The following is a 17,174-nucleotide window of genomic DNA, read 5'->3' on the forward strand; positions in this document are numbered from 1 at the left end:
GTTCTATGTTGTTTTTGAAGACTTCTGGGATGTAGGAAGTCGGATGGCCTGTGGCAAGTGAAGTCACATGGTGAATTGTTTGTTGCCCTGTAGGTACACGTGGAAAACGTGTGACGATTGAAGTCACATGACGCATTGTCTGGGTTCGATTTGGTAACATTGCGTGTGTTACCGTTAGGGACATTTCTGTGTGAAAGAGGTGTATGGGTAGCGAAGGCCACCTGTGAAATTTTGGTGTTAAGTATCAGGAGTCAATTGTGAGCTCTGATTACGCTTATCACTGGAAAGGTAATAGGTGTTCCCTAAGCTTGTAAGAAGGATAAAGTAGAGGGAAGTGCTACTTTATTAACAAGTGAAATCATTCTGTAGTAGTGCAGAGATAAGCGCTGCTCTCGGGAAAGACATGATTCTATGTGAATGAACTACATTTTTCCGTATGAATGTGTGTAAATTAAATAGCATTCGATTTAATTGTGAAACTCTGGTCTTAATTCTCAGGAGCAGTGCGTCTCCAACAGGTGTCTTATCTTCATAGAAACGGTTAGTTAATGCTTGATAGAAGGGTAAGGTAGAGGGAAATGCCACTTTATTGGCGAATGTAATAACTCCGTAGTAGGGCAGAGGTAAACGCTGCTCTCGGGAAAGACATAATTCTTGTACAAAAGGGCAAGACTATCTCTGTTGTTAGCGAAACAGATAATGGTGGTGTTTTTATGTCGTTACTAACAGATATTGAGTAAAGAAAGTGTAAGAGAAAGTTTGCTGATAAAATTTGTAAAGGAGGGGTCAGCAGAAGCAGGAGTAGCGAGAGAAGCTGACGTCAGAAAAGTCTCGCTGGGATTGGCCTGCCACAAAAGACGTAGACGCTCCGGATTGGCGAGTTAGTGTATGCCGCGCTAGGAGTGGAGAAGTGACAGGGTGACGTAGACGCTCCTGATTGGTGCGTTAGTGTAAAGTCGCGCTGGGATTGGAGATTTGCAAAAGTGACATAGACGCTCCGGATTGGTGCGTTAGTGTGAGTTGCGCTACGATTGGATAAGACAACAGAATAGTCGTAGGCGAAATCTAGCGATACCGAAAAGAGAAAATGATGTATTACGATCCACCAGAAAAGGAGAAAAAATCCTGGTTTGGAAAGATTAAGAATTTATTTAAGAAAGACAAACCGATTGTGACTAGAGAGGGACAGTTGCTTCCTCCACCGAAATCACCGGCATCCTTCATGGTTGCGAAATATGGGTATCATACGTGTATTTGGAAAGCCTTTGAAAAATTGAAAATTATGTCAAAAAAGGCTCCCTGACTCTTTGCAATGGTCTAAAGAAGCTAAACCTAAATTTGTACAAATAAAACTAGCTCTTCCCTCTTTGCTCGAATTGGGGCTTCTTGATTATGCAAACATCTTTACACTGTGCTGCAATGAACGAGATGGACATGCCCCTGGAGTGCAGGTGAAGGGTCATGGTGATCAGAAAAAGCCCATAGCATACTATACCTCTTCTTAAGACCCAATAGCTTCAGGACTCCCTCCATGTCTCTGCTCCATAGCAACTGTTTCCCATATTGTCAAAGCGTCTGAAACCTTAATATTGAGCTCTACCTTGACTGTGGCTGTTCCTCAGACTGTTGTTGCTCTTGTCATCACTACCTAGACCCAACATCTTACCACTGCCCCATTGTTCTGATATGAGATTTTTTGACCTATCTATCACCCTAGTCTGCTGTCCGACTCTGAACTCTTTATCCTTCCTGCAGAATGGCAAAGAGGGAGAGTTTTTTTTTGTGGGGGGGGGGGTTATTTAGCAGTTTAACAAACACATAAAGAGGGAGAGCTTCATGATTGTCTTGTGGCACCCATCCCTATAACAAAGCCCCGCATTGATCTTACAGATGCACCCATAGAAAATTATGAACTAATTAATCTCACTTATAGGTTAATATGGGGATTGCTTTGAAACATATTGAAGTGTAATCTCCAATTGGGAGAAGGTAGATAATTGGAGTTTGGTGTCTTTGGACTCACAATTTTAAAACACATCTTTTGGTAAAGGTGGTTTTTAAATTGAATGTTTGAAAATTCCACTTTGGAAAGTTGGCTTTTTCTTACTTTAACTATTCTGTGTTTCTGACTGTATCTGAAAACACGTCTTGGTCAGTATGACAGCTGGGCTTTGTGCATTCACTCTAGATAGTCACACAAAGCGATCTGAGGTATGCCATGCATAGCCTGATGACCCATCACCAGGCTAATTGATCTTCCTGAGATACAGTATTGGGAGGAGCTGACACCTGCACCTGAATAGGGTTGTGCCTGTCTCCACACAAAGAGGTGCCTTATCCCCCTGTAGAGTGTCTTAAACTCAGAACAGGAAGGGCAAGGTCCTGTGCATGTCAAAGACCTTTCTTTGAAGTTTCCCTTTTTCAAAGGCTAAAATGGGTATAAGTACTGGACCTCTGACACCACATACTCAGAAAACTTCTGGAATGAGGACATTCAACCAGGAGGAAGAGCTGTTGTGCTGCCGAGAGGGACTGCCACTTTTCTGCTTGATTTGCTGTGTTGGCCTCCTGCCTGCTGCTTCTGTCCTGGGAGTGAGAGGACTGGAATTTGCTCTGAACTTCCTGCTTTCTAAAGTTTCTCCAAGGGCTTGCTTTGAACTTGCCTCCTGTTAGAAGTCTCAGGGCCATTAAAGACTTCAGCTGCAGTACCTGGGCTCCTCTGCTGCTGCTGAGGTGTCAAATCCAGTTCTGGGCCCTTGGAAGGAAAACTTTGTGTTGCAACAAGAAACTAATGCATCAACTCCAAGCATCACTTCAGAACAGGTGCATTCCTGCAAAATTGATGCATCACTGCTGCCTGCACCAAAGCCATGGGACCTGCCCTCTGAGTGTGTGACGCAACAACCCCATCTTACAACGCAAGCCCTGACTTTGCAACAGCACCACCGAAGAATCACCACTGCGTGAGTCTTGGGCATCGCTTCACTGAAGACTGTGACGCACCACTCTGACTCCAACACAGCACCTATGGGCCAGTGGTTCAACATCGACGCCATGAAATTGACACATCGCACTGTGACATCAACGCATCATTGACACCACATTGCCTTTACGAACCGAGGTCTAGCACCTGCAACCGATGCATCACCTCCTCTTCTCAAACTATTGTACCCGAGCGTTAGTGCTTGATAATCCTGCACCACCTACAGGAACCAACACTTCTCTTGCTACAGTGACACATCACCTCCTTTGCGCAATTCATCATCCTCGAGCGCCAACGTTCTAATGACCCTGCACCGCTTCCAGGAACTGATGCATTCTCTGCCTTCCAGACGCCTCATCTCCTCTGCGCCTTGCATCGTCTTTGATTTCCGACACATCCAAGGTACTGCGGCCAGGGTCTGCATGAATCCTGTATCCAGCCCGCACTCCATCGCGATTGGACTGAACTTGTGGATTTGTCCCGGTCAGATGCCAACAGATAGACCCAGTTTGAGCTATAGTTTTCTAAACACTATAATTTATTTAGGCTTGCAAAATTCGTATCATGACCTGTGTATGTTGGATTTTTGTCATTTTGATCTTGTTTTAATCAGATAAATATTGGCTATTTTTCTAAACTGGCGGACGTTTATGGTGTTTTCACTGTTTTACTGTGTGTTTGCACAACTACGTTACACATTGCCTCTTTAGTTTAGCCTGACTGCTCTGTGCCAAGTTCCAGAGGGTGAGCACAGGTGAACATTTAGTGTGTGATTCACTGCTTGTACAGGGTGCATACTCTGACAACCCTAAACCCCCTTTTCTAACACCAATTATTTGGTGCTTGTAGGGGCAAGTGTCATCCCCTGGTAATGGCAGCCAATTCAGGGGCCTAGACTTATATCACTCTGGTATGAACTTTGTTTTTAGGTCTCGCCTTGCTATCGCGTAAGCGATCGCAAAGCGAGACTATAGGGGCTTTTAAAAGTGCTCCCAAAAAGCGGATTGCATTGCTAGCACGCGCACAATCACGCGCTTGGTGCCGCCATGCACTCCGCTTTTTGGGAGCACTTCAAAGGGTTCGCTCCCCCGCCCCCAAGCGCGCGCGCCACGCTCCGCCGGGCTTGTTTTAATTAACTTCACACGTGGCGCCCATTTCCTAAGCGCCGTGCTTTCAACTTTAAAGCGCCATCTCCCCGTAGGCTGCCCTCCCTCCCACCACCAAACACAGGCTGCCTATGGAATTCACCTTCAACTAGTGTGGCGGCGCGCGGTAAATGTGCGCACAGCCAAGGAGTGCTCTGGCAGGCTTGGCGCCTGGCTCAGCTTTTGTTACAAAGTAACAAGTTACATGCGGGCACGGCGCACTGAGCGCCGCTCGGGATTTTGCATACAACTTTATTTAAGGCGGGTCGAATCGGGTCCTCTTTCCTGCCGCCCGAGGCGCAGTCAGCACAGTTCCCAAGAAAAGCTTTGGCGCACCGTTGTGGGAAATCTATTAATCACAGAGTCGAACCCACACTGGCAGCTGAGTGAACTTGGTCGCTAGATTGGTTCCTCAGCTGCAGCCTCAGCCTGTACATAGCACACCACAGCCCTTAGGTTTAAAGCATGCACTGAAGCTGTGTTGTCATGGGCGGGGCCGCACGGGAGAGTCCGAGTTGTGGGCACCAGCTACCAGAAGGCGTGTTACCGCTGAAAAGAAGTAAGTGCTGCTTGCAGTGCGTGTTCCTAATTTTTCAACTGAAACGCTGTGTGATTACTGACTTTTTTCCGAAACAAGTGTTAATTATCTTCGAGGCCGCTTGTGAATGTCTTCTCTGTCCCTATGTTTTGCTAGGTGTTTTTAGCAGAAACTGTTGTTGCACTGCTCTCTCTGAAGGGTTCTGTTTCTGTAAAAATTTATTTTTTTCCTGTTGGAACAGGATCATCAATCAAGTAAAGTTGCTGTGGGGGCGGGAGCGAAGCCCGGAACGAATGGTCCAAACACCGTAGTATACAGTTCCCAGCAAACTCTATGGTTCTTGAGTTCAGCAGGTTGCTCAAATTACATTAATTTGGAAAGTGCCTGTGAGCCCTCCAGACTCCCTTATGCTGCAGTTGCACTTTGCCGGGCTGCCTTCTCCGCCCTCTCTCTCACACATGTGCCTGCCCTGGACTTTTCTTTTAATAATCAGCACTGTCGCTTTGTTCAGTTGGACCAGCCAATCCGGACCGGTCATTACTACATACAGCTCCTAGAATACATTACGTAGTTAATGAAAGTGAGTCGAGCAGGGTGCGTGTGTGTGTGTTAATTAGCAAATTCCTTTTTGGCAGAGCGCTATCAGGCAGCTGGTGCTGGTTGTACGGTGTGTCAGATTATAACAAATAGTTACTTACTGTGCTATGGCCAGTCTCAGACCTACGTTGCCCCTGCAGGAAGAGTGTGTAAGTCAAGATCTACTGTTGCACTGACATGCTATGCTATGAAAATATTTTTGCTGACGTAGTCACGTTGCTCAAATGGGTGTAATTTCAGATATTTGTTTCCCTCATCTTATCTGCTTGATTTTTCTCGTGAGAAAGTGTCACTCATTGTCGGTGAAATGTCACTCATAATTACTCTAAAGTTATAGAAATGTCACACATACCAATCTGAAACCTTGGCAGCTATGCTGTCCTCTTCACGCCACACCCAGCCCTGCTCACTACCAAGGTACAGGATTAGCAGAGTGGGCCAGGTCACTGGGATACTCGGTTTTCAGTACTGGCTTCTTTATGATACATCAGTCAATTCTGGCAACTGTACTTCTGGTTCCGTTTAATTAAACCAATTTGATGAACGAACGTGACACCGACTTGTAAAATAAAGATATAGGACTGTTTCGAGGCGTCATTGAGTGGTCTGGTAGTTCTACACACCGCCTACAACAAACTTTTCCCTGCACAGTGAGGCTGACAGTGTCACCTGTCAGGCTTGAAGCTAGTCGGGCTGGGGCAGAGTCAGTCTCATGTCAGGCAGCGGGGCCCTCTTAGAGCTGCGATAACAGAAATAACTGCGGATTTCGGAAGAAATATTGAATCAGTCGAAATTGGAGGATTTGGTTAGCACCACCTCCAGTCAGTTTCTTACAGGTCGTTCTGGCTGGTTAAGGGTCAGCCTCATGCCACACGGGTGTGAAATGCCAGTCGGGCTTCGGAGGAGTCATCCACACGGAGGCCGCCCCCTGCCGGCCTTTCACAGACTGCAGCCTCGCAAGGACCATCTCCCAGCTGCTGGCAGGAGAGACCAGTCCGTCTAGGCGCCCCAGGGCATCTCTCCAGAGGGCGCCTATTTATAATCTACAAGCAGAACATTTTTGGAATAAAACTACAGGGCACGAGCCAGGGTGGTTAAAAGCTATCCTTCCCTAACCACCCTGAGGTCTGTGGTGAGTGGGTCTGTGCCAAGGGCAGGCTCAACTGGCAGATCTGTACCGCAGACGGAAGGCGCTGCCTGGTGATACGGAGAAGGGGGGAGCACTTGATAACAAGCATTTGCAATGCAATAGTTCTCGCATTTTTGAAACTTTGACCTATTAGTATTGTAAATGACAATGCCTTCTATTATTGCACGTTTTTTAATCACATAAATAAAAGGCATTGTCATTTAAAATGCCAATAGCTCAAAATCTCGCAATTGCGAGACCTTTTGCATTACAAATGCTTGTTTCACTTGCCGCATGCAAACCCCTTCAATCCTCTCATGTCCCCTCTTGATTTTCTCTTTCTGCCCCCTCCCGGGCTTCAACTGGATAGATGCAAGTTTAAACTGTCATTTAACCTATGTCTTCCTCCTAGACCTCCCGACAGTGGGTACTTTGACAGTCAGCCCTTGGAGCTATTTCTTATTCGATGTTCACCCACTAATGCTTATTCAGGAGAGGTTTTTCTTCAAATTCAGAAAGTCACAGGTGACTACTGCCACTAGAGCGGTCTCCATACTATGCAATGCTCGGAAACCCATTTGTGAGGTGTCCCTCCAGGGAGGCAGCCAGTTGTTGAATTACATGACTTTCAAGTGCTTTTCCTAGCTCGGAAAGCAAAGAAATAGGATGGTAATTCGAAGAGATGCTGCAAGTTTCTTAAGGATAAGAGACACTTGAGCAGACTCCCATTCTGCTGGAAATTTGGCAGAGGCATCACTGACGGCACGACAGTGTAAGCAAGGTGCAAAATAATCCTGGGAGGACATAAATCCGCAGGAGATTGAAAAAACACATAAACCATCATTCTAAACCTGTTCCAAAAAGCATGGTTCAAATTTTTCCAAGGTATTGGTGGCATTAGGTGGAAGCTGGTTAAAATCAGATACATCCTCCTTCTGGTCATGGATGACTGAAAAATTAAAATAAATAGTGTTGGTTTTTGCTATAAAAAAGTCAGTCGCATAATGCTTTCCAGGCCAGGAAGGTGTAATTACAGGCTCAAGGCTTTATGAAATCATACAATGTGTTAGAGAGTATTATCTACATGGTCAATTTTTTTATGAGATTGATAGGAGAAATGGGATGATAAGGAGTCCAGCCAATGGGGGACTTTCTTGATTTGGGACTAACCACAGTTGTCGCCTCTCCCAGTGTTGTGTAGTTCCTAATTATACATAGGATCTGCACGTTTAGACAAAGCAAACTAAGAGATTGGTGTCCAAACTGATTCCAGACACCCCCAAAGGATATGTTAGCCTTTAGACCAGCTAGCTCACAGTGCCACCATAAACCCCCTAATTTTACCAAGGAGCAAATAGCTTCTGGGAACTATCGAACATGACAACCCTTGATCCTTCAGGGATCATGGAAACAGTGCAGTACCTTTCCCTCAGCAAATCGTGCTCACTTAGAGTCACAGAGATGCACAGAATAAACGATGGGGACATTTTCAATAGAGCAAACACAAGGAGATGATGGACAGAGAGCTGAAACTTTTCAGACACTCACCCCCAGTCACAGATCTCGGTTAAATCAATCATCGATCTTTAGCTCACTTCACCACCCCAGTTCAGACCTAGCCATATGCAAATCAGTCTTGACCCTGTTCCTCATGGGAACGGTCCAGCTCGAACTGTCAAGTCAGGTCTTCCCTTGTCCAGAAACAAGCATCCTGGGACCGGTTTCGGGGTAACACCCCTCATCAGCCAGGCTAGCTTTAATCCAGTGCCAAGGTGAGCAAGGGACCCACGTCTGGGCATACCCTGCTAACTTAGGGCGCACAAAGCAAACACAAGTGGATGAAGGAAGGACCCACACCTGCTGCAAGGCCGCCCCGAAGTGCACCCACGGTCCCTTCGCCTGCCAGAACTGCAGCTTCTCCTGCCTCGAAGCCGCTGAGACACCCGCCACGACGGTACCCAACCACCTCAGATGCATCCTGATCAACACTCGCTCCGCACGCAAACACGCTGTCGAGCTCTGGGGCCTACTCCACACCGCATCCCCCGACGTCGCCTTCCTGACCGAGACCTGGATGAACGAAGCCTCCTCTCCGGACATCGCCATAGCTATCCTCGACGGGTACAAGATCACCCGCAGAGACCGCTCCAACGGAGTCGGAGGAGGAATCACCATCGTCCACAAGAACACCATCAGGGTCTCAACAAACACCAACGATACTCTCAGCACCGCCGAACACATGCACTTCTAGATCCACACGGACCCCAAGACCACCCTAAGAGGCACCCTCGTCTACAGACCGCCCGGACCCCGACCACAATTCTGCGACTCCATCGCCGACCTCATCAGCACGCACGCGCTGACCTCCACCGACTACATCCTCCTCGGAGACCTGAACTATCATCTGGAGAACAACAACGACAACAACTCCTCCACCCTGATCGACAACCTCGCCAACCTCAGACTAAAATAGCTCGTCACGACGCCGACCCACATCACCGGTCACACACTTGATGCCATCTTCTCCTAAAGCCCCCACATCGCCTTCAGCCACACCTCCAAACTCACCTGGACAGACCACCATTGCATCCACTTCACCTTCCATAAACCCCTCACACCCCACCGCACCATACAGATCCCCCGCCGCTGCTGGGGCAGAGTCACTGAAGAACAACTACAGACAAACCTCACACTCAACCCACCGATCAACCCCACCAACCCCGACGATGGTGCACGCACCCTCAGACGCTGGATGGACGACTGCGCCGACACCTTAGCCCCGCTGAAAAAGCCAACCAACAGAGACACCAGCAAGAGAGCCAGCTGGTTCACCCCGGAACTCCTAGCATCAAAGCGCACCTGCTGGAAATGGAGAACATATGGCACAGCGACAAGACGCGGGACAGCCGGGCTGCCCACAAAGACGCCACCACCACCTCATCAGGACCGCTAAAAGGACCTCCTTAAAAGACCACCTTGACAACAACGCACACAACAGCAAGGAGCTCTTCAACATCGTGAAGGAACTCTACAACCCCAGCTCCAGCGCCAACGACATACCGCCATCGCAAGCCCTGTGCGACTCCCTCGCCACCTTCATTCACCGCAAGATCACCGACATCCATGACAGCTTCAATCCCCGGATGACCCCTACAGGCCTCGACACGCCAGACCCAGCACACCGCATCGACCACGTCTCCCTGACAACATGGGCCAATGTGAGCATCGAGGACACAATAAAGACCATGGGCACAATCCACTCTGGCTCCCCGTCTGACCCTCTCCCACACCACATCTTCATCAAAGCCAGCAGCTCCATCATACCCCACCTGCACAGCATCATCAACCTCTCCTTCGAGACCGCTACCTTCCCTGAGAGCTGGAAGCATGCCGAGATCAACGCCCTACTGAAGAAACCCAAGGCGGACCCGAGCAACCTCAAGAACTTCCGGCCCATCTCCCTGCTTCCGTTCCCAGCAAAGGTCATCGAGAAGATAGTTAACACCCAGCTCACCCGTCACCTCGAAGACAACAGCATCCTGGACCCATCCCAATCATGATTCCGCAGCAACCACAGCACCGAGACCGCCCTCATCGCCGCCACAGACGACATCAGGATCTGCTAGAAAACGGCGAGACAGCAGCCCTCATTCTCCTGGACCTTTCCGCCGCCTTCGACACCGTCTGCCACCACACACTACGCACGCGCCTCCACGATGCAGGGATCCGTGACAAGGCCCTGGACTGGACCACCTCCTTCCTCTCCGGCAGAACTCAGGGAGTCCGCCTCCCCCTGTTCCGGTCTGAAGCCTCCGAGATCATCTGCGGCGTCCCACAGGGATCCACCCTCAGCCCGACGCTTTTCAACATCTACATGGCACCACTTGCACGCATCGCCTGACAGCATGACCTCAACATAATCTCCTACGCCGACGACACGCAGCTGATCCTCTCCATTACCAAGGACCCCCCCACCGCCAAATCAAAACCTCCACCAAGGAATGAAGGCCGTCGCCGACTGGATGAAGGAAAGCCGACTTAAGCTGAACTCAGACAAGACGGAGATCCTCATCCTCGGGCCCAACCCCTCAGCATGGGACGACTCCTGGTGGCCCGCATCACTGGGGACACCCCCGGCTCCTACCAACCACGCACGCAACTTGGGAGTCATCCTCAACTCGAAACTCACCATGACCAAACAAGTCAACGCAGTCTCCTCTACCTGCTTCAACACCCTCCGTATGCTCCGCAAGATCTACAGATGGATCTCGACAGACACGAGGAAAACAGTCACCCAGGCCCTAGTCAGCAGCAGACTCGACTACGGAAACGCCCTCTACGCCGGACCCCCGTCCAAGCTCATCAACAGACTGCAAAGAATCCAGAACGCCTCTGCACGCCTGATCCTCGATGTCCCGCGCTGCGACGACATCACCCCCACCTGAGGAACCTCCCCGTCGACAGAAGAATCTCCTTCAAGCTCCTGATCCACGCTCACAAGGCACTCCACAAAACCGGCCCAGCCTATCTCAACAGTCGACTTTCCTTCTACGTACCCAACAGGAAACTCCGCTCCGCTGACCACGCCCTGGTCACAGTCCCGCGCATCCGTACAACCACTTCCAGAGGCAGGTCCTTCTCCCACTGCACCGCCAAGATCTGGAACACCCTCCCCCTCAACCTATGACAAACCGAAGAACTTCCGACTTTCAGGAGACGACTCAAGACCTGGCTTTTCGACCAATAGCAGCAGCACCCCCCGCCTCCCCCAGCGCCTTGAAACCCTTACGGGTAAGTAGTGCGCTTTACAAACTAACTGATTGATTGATTGATTGAAGAATGGAGCGCAGAAACATTTCAGACACACCTCCCCAGTCACAGATCTGGGTTTAATCCATCATTGTTCTTTAGCTCACTTCGCCACTCCAGTTCAGACCGAGACATATGTATATCAGTCTTGACTGAGAATTTGGTCCCAAAAAGGGATCAGGGGACCCATGGAAACAGCAACAAACCTTATTTCGTTATTCACAGAATCACACACTGTATTAAAAAGAATGAACACTCTTACGTTAAAAGTATTTATTACTACAGGAGTAATATGTTTCTCATTACATCTAAAACAACTACACAGAATATTATAAAAACAGCATCAATACATGCTATAATACACGCTATAAATATGGAGAACAAACAACAGACAAGATGGAAGTCTTCATCATTGGGAACAACATGTTTTACATTGCCTTTCAGAAAATCATTGAAATTCAGCTGCAACCACAGTGCCTGTCTCTGTGTTTTAAACTGAAAACTAACTTATTTCTAGCTTCCACGGTTGAAGCTTTGTGCTTTGCCACATTACAAGGCTTTGAGCTAAACGTACATTGCTTTGTCCATGTCATAACAATGTAGAAGCAGTCTACTGTATTCTACTGTTTTGTACTAATAAAATGTACCATTTATTCAGTGCAACATGTTAACAGCCAATGAAAATAATGTGCAAACAGGTGTTGTTTGGAAACTACAGATTAATTGGTTTACAGTGCAAGAAACATGTCATGCCATCAAAACTTTATACTTTCTATTGTCCAGAACAGTAAAAAAGACTTGCTATTTGGGGACAGCCAAGCTTTTGCCCATTTGGGCATTTGTTTGTCATGTAGACATTGCTTTTAGATAATTCTCATTTTTTAGTTGTGAGGTCTAGATGCAGCATGGTTCATTTTTTATTATGTTGTGTTAATATTAATTTGATTATTTGACAAATGTGCTCTGGTTATTTAATTTCTTAAAGGTTATTGCAGTTGTTATTTTTTGATTTATGCTAATTCCTGGTTGAACTCATTTTTGCTTTCCATAAAGATAACTTTGATAATTGAATAAATCCACAAACCTGAGATTAGTGTGTAAGGATTTTCTTAATGTTCTCAGTTGGATCCCGCAAATTGACCCTCCTGAATGTTAATAGGGTTGGAGCTTCAACAAAAGCATAATATTCTACTAGTCAAGCACGGTCTAGGGGGCAGAAGGGAATCATAAATCCCAGTGGGGTTTATTAATGGAACATGCTTCTACTGACACGGCAAGAGAATTTTTGGCAAAATGTTAATCTGCCTCGTCATGCCAATATCTGGATCGGCCGGCATTTTTTTCCGTTATCCAAAGACAAATTCCTAAATGCAAAATACATTTCCCTGGCAGGGGCGGTGCATCCATTAGGGCGCTTGGGCGTAGCCCCACTAATTAATTTGATGGCGGCACCGCACTCGAGTTGAGTGTTGCCGTCACTCTCTCTGACACTCACATTTGCAATGCAATCATCTATCCTAGGCCACTGGAGACGCAGGCAGTCGGCTCAGAAGGGGGCGGGGCAGCACAGGAGTTCAGCTGCAAGTGTCTGATGCGATAAAATGTATCAGCCTCAGGTCGAGCGCACACCAAGAGTGCGCATGTTCTGTTTAGGGCTTAAAATGTTTTGCGACCAGCCCGAACATGCGAACTAGGCACTGCTCATTAGAAGAGCGAGGGTTGTTCCATGCCGCTCTTCTAATGAGCAGCCTAGTGCACATGTGCGGACAGGTTGCAAAAAATGTTAAGCCCCAAACACAACATGCGCACTACTGCTCAAACCAATCCTGGCGCTGCTGCTGGAGCAGCGTCTGGATTGGCTGAGACGCAGGCGGTACTTGCCAAGGCGCCAACATGGGAGTCGGACCGGCCCAGGAGGAGCAGAGACGGCGCGGACTCGGTAAGTTGCTTAATGCTTTATTTTAATCTCCCCCCGTGCAACCCCCAACCTCCCCCCCTGCATGTATTGAAACGCGAGCCAGGACTACTAGCAAGTGTGATTGAACTGCTTAGATAGAGCAAGGGTACAATATACTTTATATACTGTGGATATCATGCGTGTGATCGTATAAGAGCTTTACAAGAAGGAATTATAGAATGAGAAGTTTGAATTTGAAGCACTCTTACTTCGAACTGTTTGCACCACCATGGCTTCTTAGTGAGGATGAAAGGCTGAGGCAATTGTGAAATTGGCGTACCATATTATGGAAGTAAACCTAAATACCAATTACATGTCGTTATAGAGAGGGGTACAGCTGCTCCATAGTGTGGAAGCGAGAGTTCAAGGCGTTGCGTTAATGGAGAAATGAGAGTGAATGGCTGTACCCCGGTTTCGAAGTGAGAGTCAGTCAAAGGTATCGATGTGAGAGTTAAATTGTGTCTTGTAACTGGAGAGAGTGTCAAAAGCATTGCTGAAGTGTACCATAGTAATACATGAACAAGTTATCTTTTTATATGCAAAATTTATAGAGATGTGTATTAGCTTAAAAAGAACGCTTCGGCGTAAGAGTGAAAAAGGCTTTTTCATTGTATTGGGGTCAATGCGCAAAAGTGACAGCTTTTCAGTGGAGTGAACTGGCAGCTAAGTTGTCACTGGGAGTAAAAGGGTGTCAATTTAGTATCAGCGTGGCTGTAAAAGGCCTCCTCATTGAGTGGGAGAAAGAACGGCTGTTCCATGAGATGCGAGGGAGAGTACACGGCAGCTCAGTAGCACCGAGTGAGAGTGAAAGGCTGTCCCATGAAGTCGGGGGAGAGCGAAAGGCTCATCTACGGGGTGGAGGAGAGTGTGAAAGACTGTCCCATAGAGCTGAAGGGAAAGGCTGTTCCGTGGGAGCGAGTGAGAGTACAAGGTGACTCCGCAGCATCGGAGTGAAAGCCTGTCCCATGGAGTGGCAGAGACCGTTAACGGCTCTTCCATGGGGTACAGTGAGAGCTCAGTGTTCCTGGTTTCGTTTAGGTTCCAAAAACAACGGAAGGCTGTTGTTACTTCTGGTGACAAAAGGAAGTCAAATGGGATTTTAGAAGAACAAGGTAAAACCCATTTTTATTAACTTGGATTTTTAAACTTGATGTGTGCTTCAGTTGAAGGCTCAAGTAGAATTCAATTGCAATCACCACAGTATGCATCCCGTATTTTTATGAATGTCTGCTTCCACTGTGCTGTGATCGTTAGCGCATTACTAAAACGTTAATCAGCTATCATGGGTGATTTGGGACGAAAATGAGAACATTCAATCTCAGAGCATATAATATAAAAGGGTCAAACATTGGCAGTGTTTGTTTATTTTAAGCGGGACCCACTTGCCACCTCAAATGGCGGTGTTTGTAGTCAGTCGCAGGTGCTACCCTCGGGGAATGAAAGGGTGTCTTAAGCTGTTGTTGACATTGAAAAGATCTCATACTGCTCTCCTCCCAGTGGTACCCAAAAGACTGGCCTGGCGCGCTGCACAGCTCCCTCTCTAGAAGTTAGTACCGCTGGCTCTTTTTCATTTTAATATCTGCGCTTTCTAGCAAAAAGTCATGGTTTCTATCAAAAGACGTTTACCGTATATATACCCAGTCTATCAGTGACCTTGCAAAAACACATGGCAAAGCGCATTTGGCGGTGTGTAGAGGTGCATTAGATGGCTTTGCTGGACTGTCATCTTTTCCATGCTGTAGGTGTGATAGGTGAGTTCGGTAGGTGTTTTGACATTCAAGGCCAAATCTTTTCTCAGAGTAGGGGGAGAGGCTTGCCTTTCTGTGGATATGTGACCTGAAAACTTTCCTCAACAAAGCTGCCATATGATCTTCAAGGACAAAATTCCATTAGAGCAGGTTAGTAGGCCGTGTCCTGAGCTCACTGTGGAAGCTCAAACCATGCCTTTGTGGTGTGTCCCCTGGCTGACAGTGTATGGGTCACAGAGTGTATGTGAGGGCTTAGTGAGTGAACTTCACAAGCACACCCACCATTAGTGTATATTGCTCAGAGGTGCGTGGCACTGGCAGGGACTAGCTTCAGAAACATTTCTATCTACATGTTGTTGTTATATGACATCCCTTCATTAATGTAATAACTGCACTTTCACAATTGCTTTATTAACGTTCTTGATTCTCAAATTTGCTTGAAAATGCACCATTTACCCACTCTTTTATCACAATTTTCCCCCTTAAGATGTTCGGGCTCACTCGCTGCGCTCGCTTGCCAAGGTGCAATCCAACAGAAAGTTTACGGCTCACCACTTTCAAATGTCACCAGCCACCACTGTTCCCTGGTGAGAAAACTCCCAGCTATGAGGCACTGTTGTTTTTTAGGACTCACCTATGATGTGCTTTTTGTTGCGAGATGTTTTGTTAGCTTACAGTGGGCTTAGAGCTCGCCAATTGTGTACTAGTGGTTGGCCTCACTGGTATGTTACATTATAGTTATTTGTAGTTGCACATATTACCCTGGAGGCAATCCAACTTCCTTTGGGTGGGGGGAGGTCTGACCTGTCTGTGAGCCTATTGGAAGAGCAAGTTTTTTATTGTCACTATGATTTGTTTTCGTCTTATTTGATGGCTTGCGCAGGCTTCACATCCCCTCCAGGAAATGTTCTCTCCCTGGAGCTAGGGGACATTACTGTGTTATTACACTGCTAATTGTTTGGTGCTACTTTTCTTTTAATTAAGCACTGTACAAGAATGTGAGTGTTTTCCAGCTACCTCCCTGGTGTACTTCTTTGCCCCCATCTCTGTGTTTCCTTGTCGCACTGTGTGCTTCTCTGCCACCCTCCATATTCCTTTGAGTAAGAAATTGGGTTACTGGTTTGGGGGAGTGAAACCGTACTCAAGCAGCAACCACAATCCTTGTCAGGATGAGGCACAAGCAAACCCCAAATTAGCTTGTGCGCAACCCTCTAATAGCTTGGCACAGAGCAGCCAGGCTTAACTTTGAGGAAATGTGTAAAGTAATTATGAAGCACTTCAAACAGTAATGAAGTGAAAACACAACACAGGAAAAAACCCACACCAGTTTAGAAGAATAGAGCAAATTGTAAAAAACAAATCAAGACCAAAATGACAAAAATCTCATCAGTAGAACCGAAGATATGTAATTTTTATGATTTAAGTGAAAATAGCTCTAAAAAGCCCAAAGCGCCACTCACGGCTATATGGTTGTGCGAGACATAGAGAAAATCACAAGTTGAGGCTGACAGCAATAGAGTGCTGATCAGATACAGGGGCTAGGTTAGTCCCACTGAAAAGTTATCTTCTTAGTCCAGTGCAAAGAGTCCCATTAGTGGTGTAGGGGGCCACAGGGTGCAGGAAAGTGTCGCAGATAGTCATCGATGTAGTGCAAAGAGCGGTACTGTAGCGTGAAAGGTTGGGTTAACAGAACTTCATGTTGGCAGGCTGTGCGAGTGACAAGGTTTTTGCACCAATGGGCAGCTCGTGGTCGCAACGAGCCAAGAACATCAATTGAGCTCCACTGAAGCCACACCAAGGGTTCTGGTCCTGGGGCCCGATTCACAGAACTAACTTAAGACAAAATCCTAAACTTACTACTTTTGGTATTCACAGAAGTTAGGATTTTGTCTTAAGTTTGTCTTAAGACAAACTTAAGACAAACTTAAGACAAACTTAAGACAGACTTAATACAGACTTAAGACAGACTTAAGACAGACTTAAGACAAACTTAAGACAGACTTAAGTTAGGATTTTGTCTTAAGTTTGTCTTAAGTTTGTCTTAAGTCTGTCTTAAGTCTGTCTTAAGTCTGTCTTAAGTTTGTGTTAAGTTTGTCTTAAGTTTGTCTTAAGTCTGTCTTAAGTTTGTCTTAAGTCAAACTTAGGACAAAATCCTAACTTCTGTGAATACCAAAAGTAGTAAGTTTAGGATTTTGTCTTAAGTTAGTTCTGTGAATCGGGCCCCTGAAGTTCACCACTTGGGGGTAAGGGGCTGGCTCTATCTGGTTT

General features: G+C 47.0%; 1 long non-coding RNA gene across 1 annotated transcript in view; it reads right to left on the reverse strand.

Moving 5' to 3' along the window:
* Positions 1–17,174, reverse strand: part of LOC146809324 (uncharacterized) — a 186,129-nt gene that overhangs the window by 40,880 nt on the left and 128,075 nt on the right. The gene's annotated exons all lie outside the window — the stretch shown is intronic.

Source organism: Triturus cristatus, chromosome 7 (genome assembly GCF_964204655.1).
Source record: "Triturus cristatus chromosome 7, aTriCri1.1, whole genome shotgun sequence".
Taxonomy (NCBI): Eukaryota; Metazoa; Chordata; class Amphibia; order Caudata; family Salamandridae; genus Triturus; species Triturus cristatus.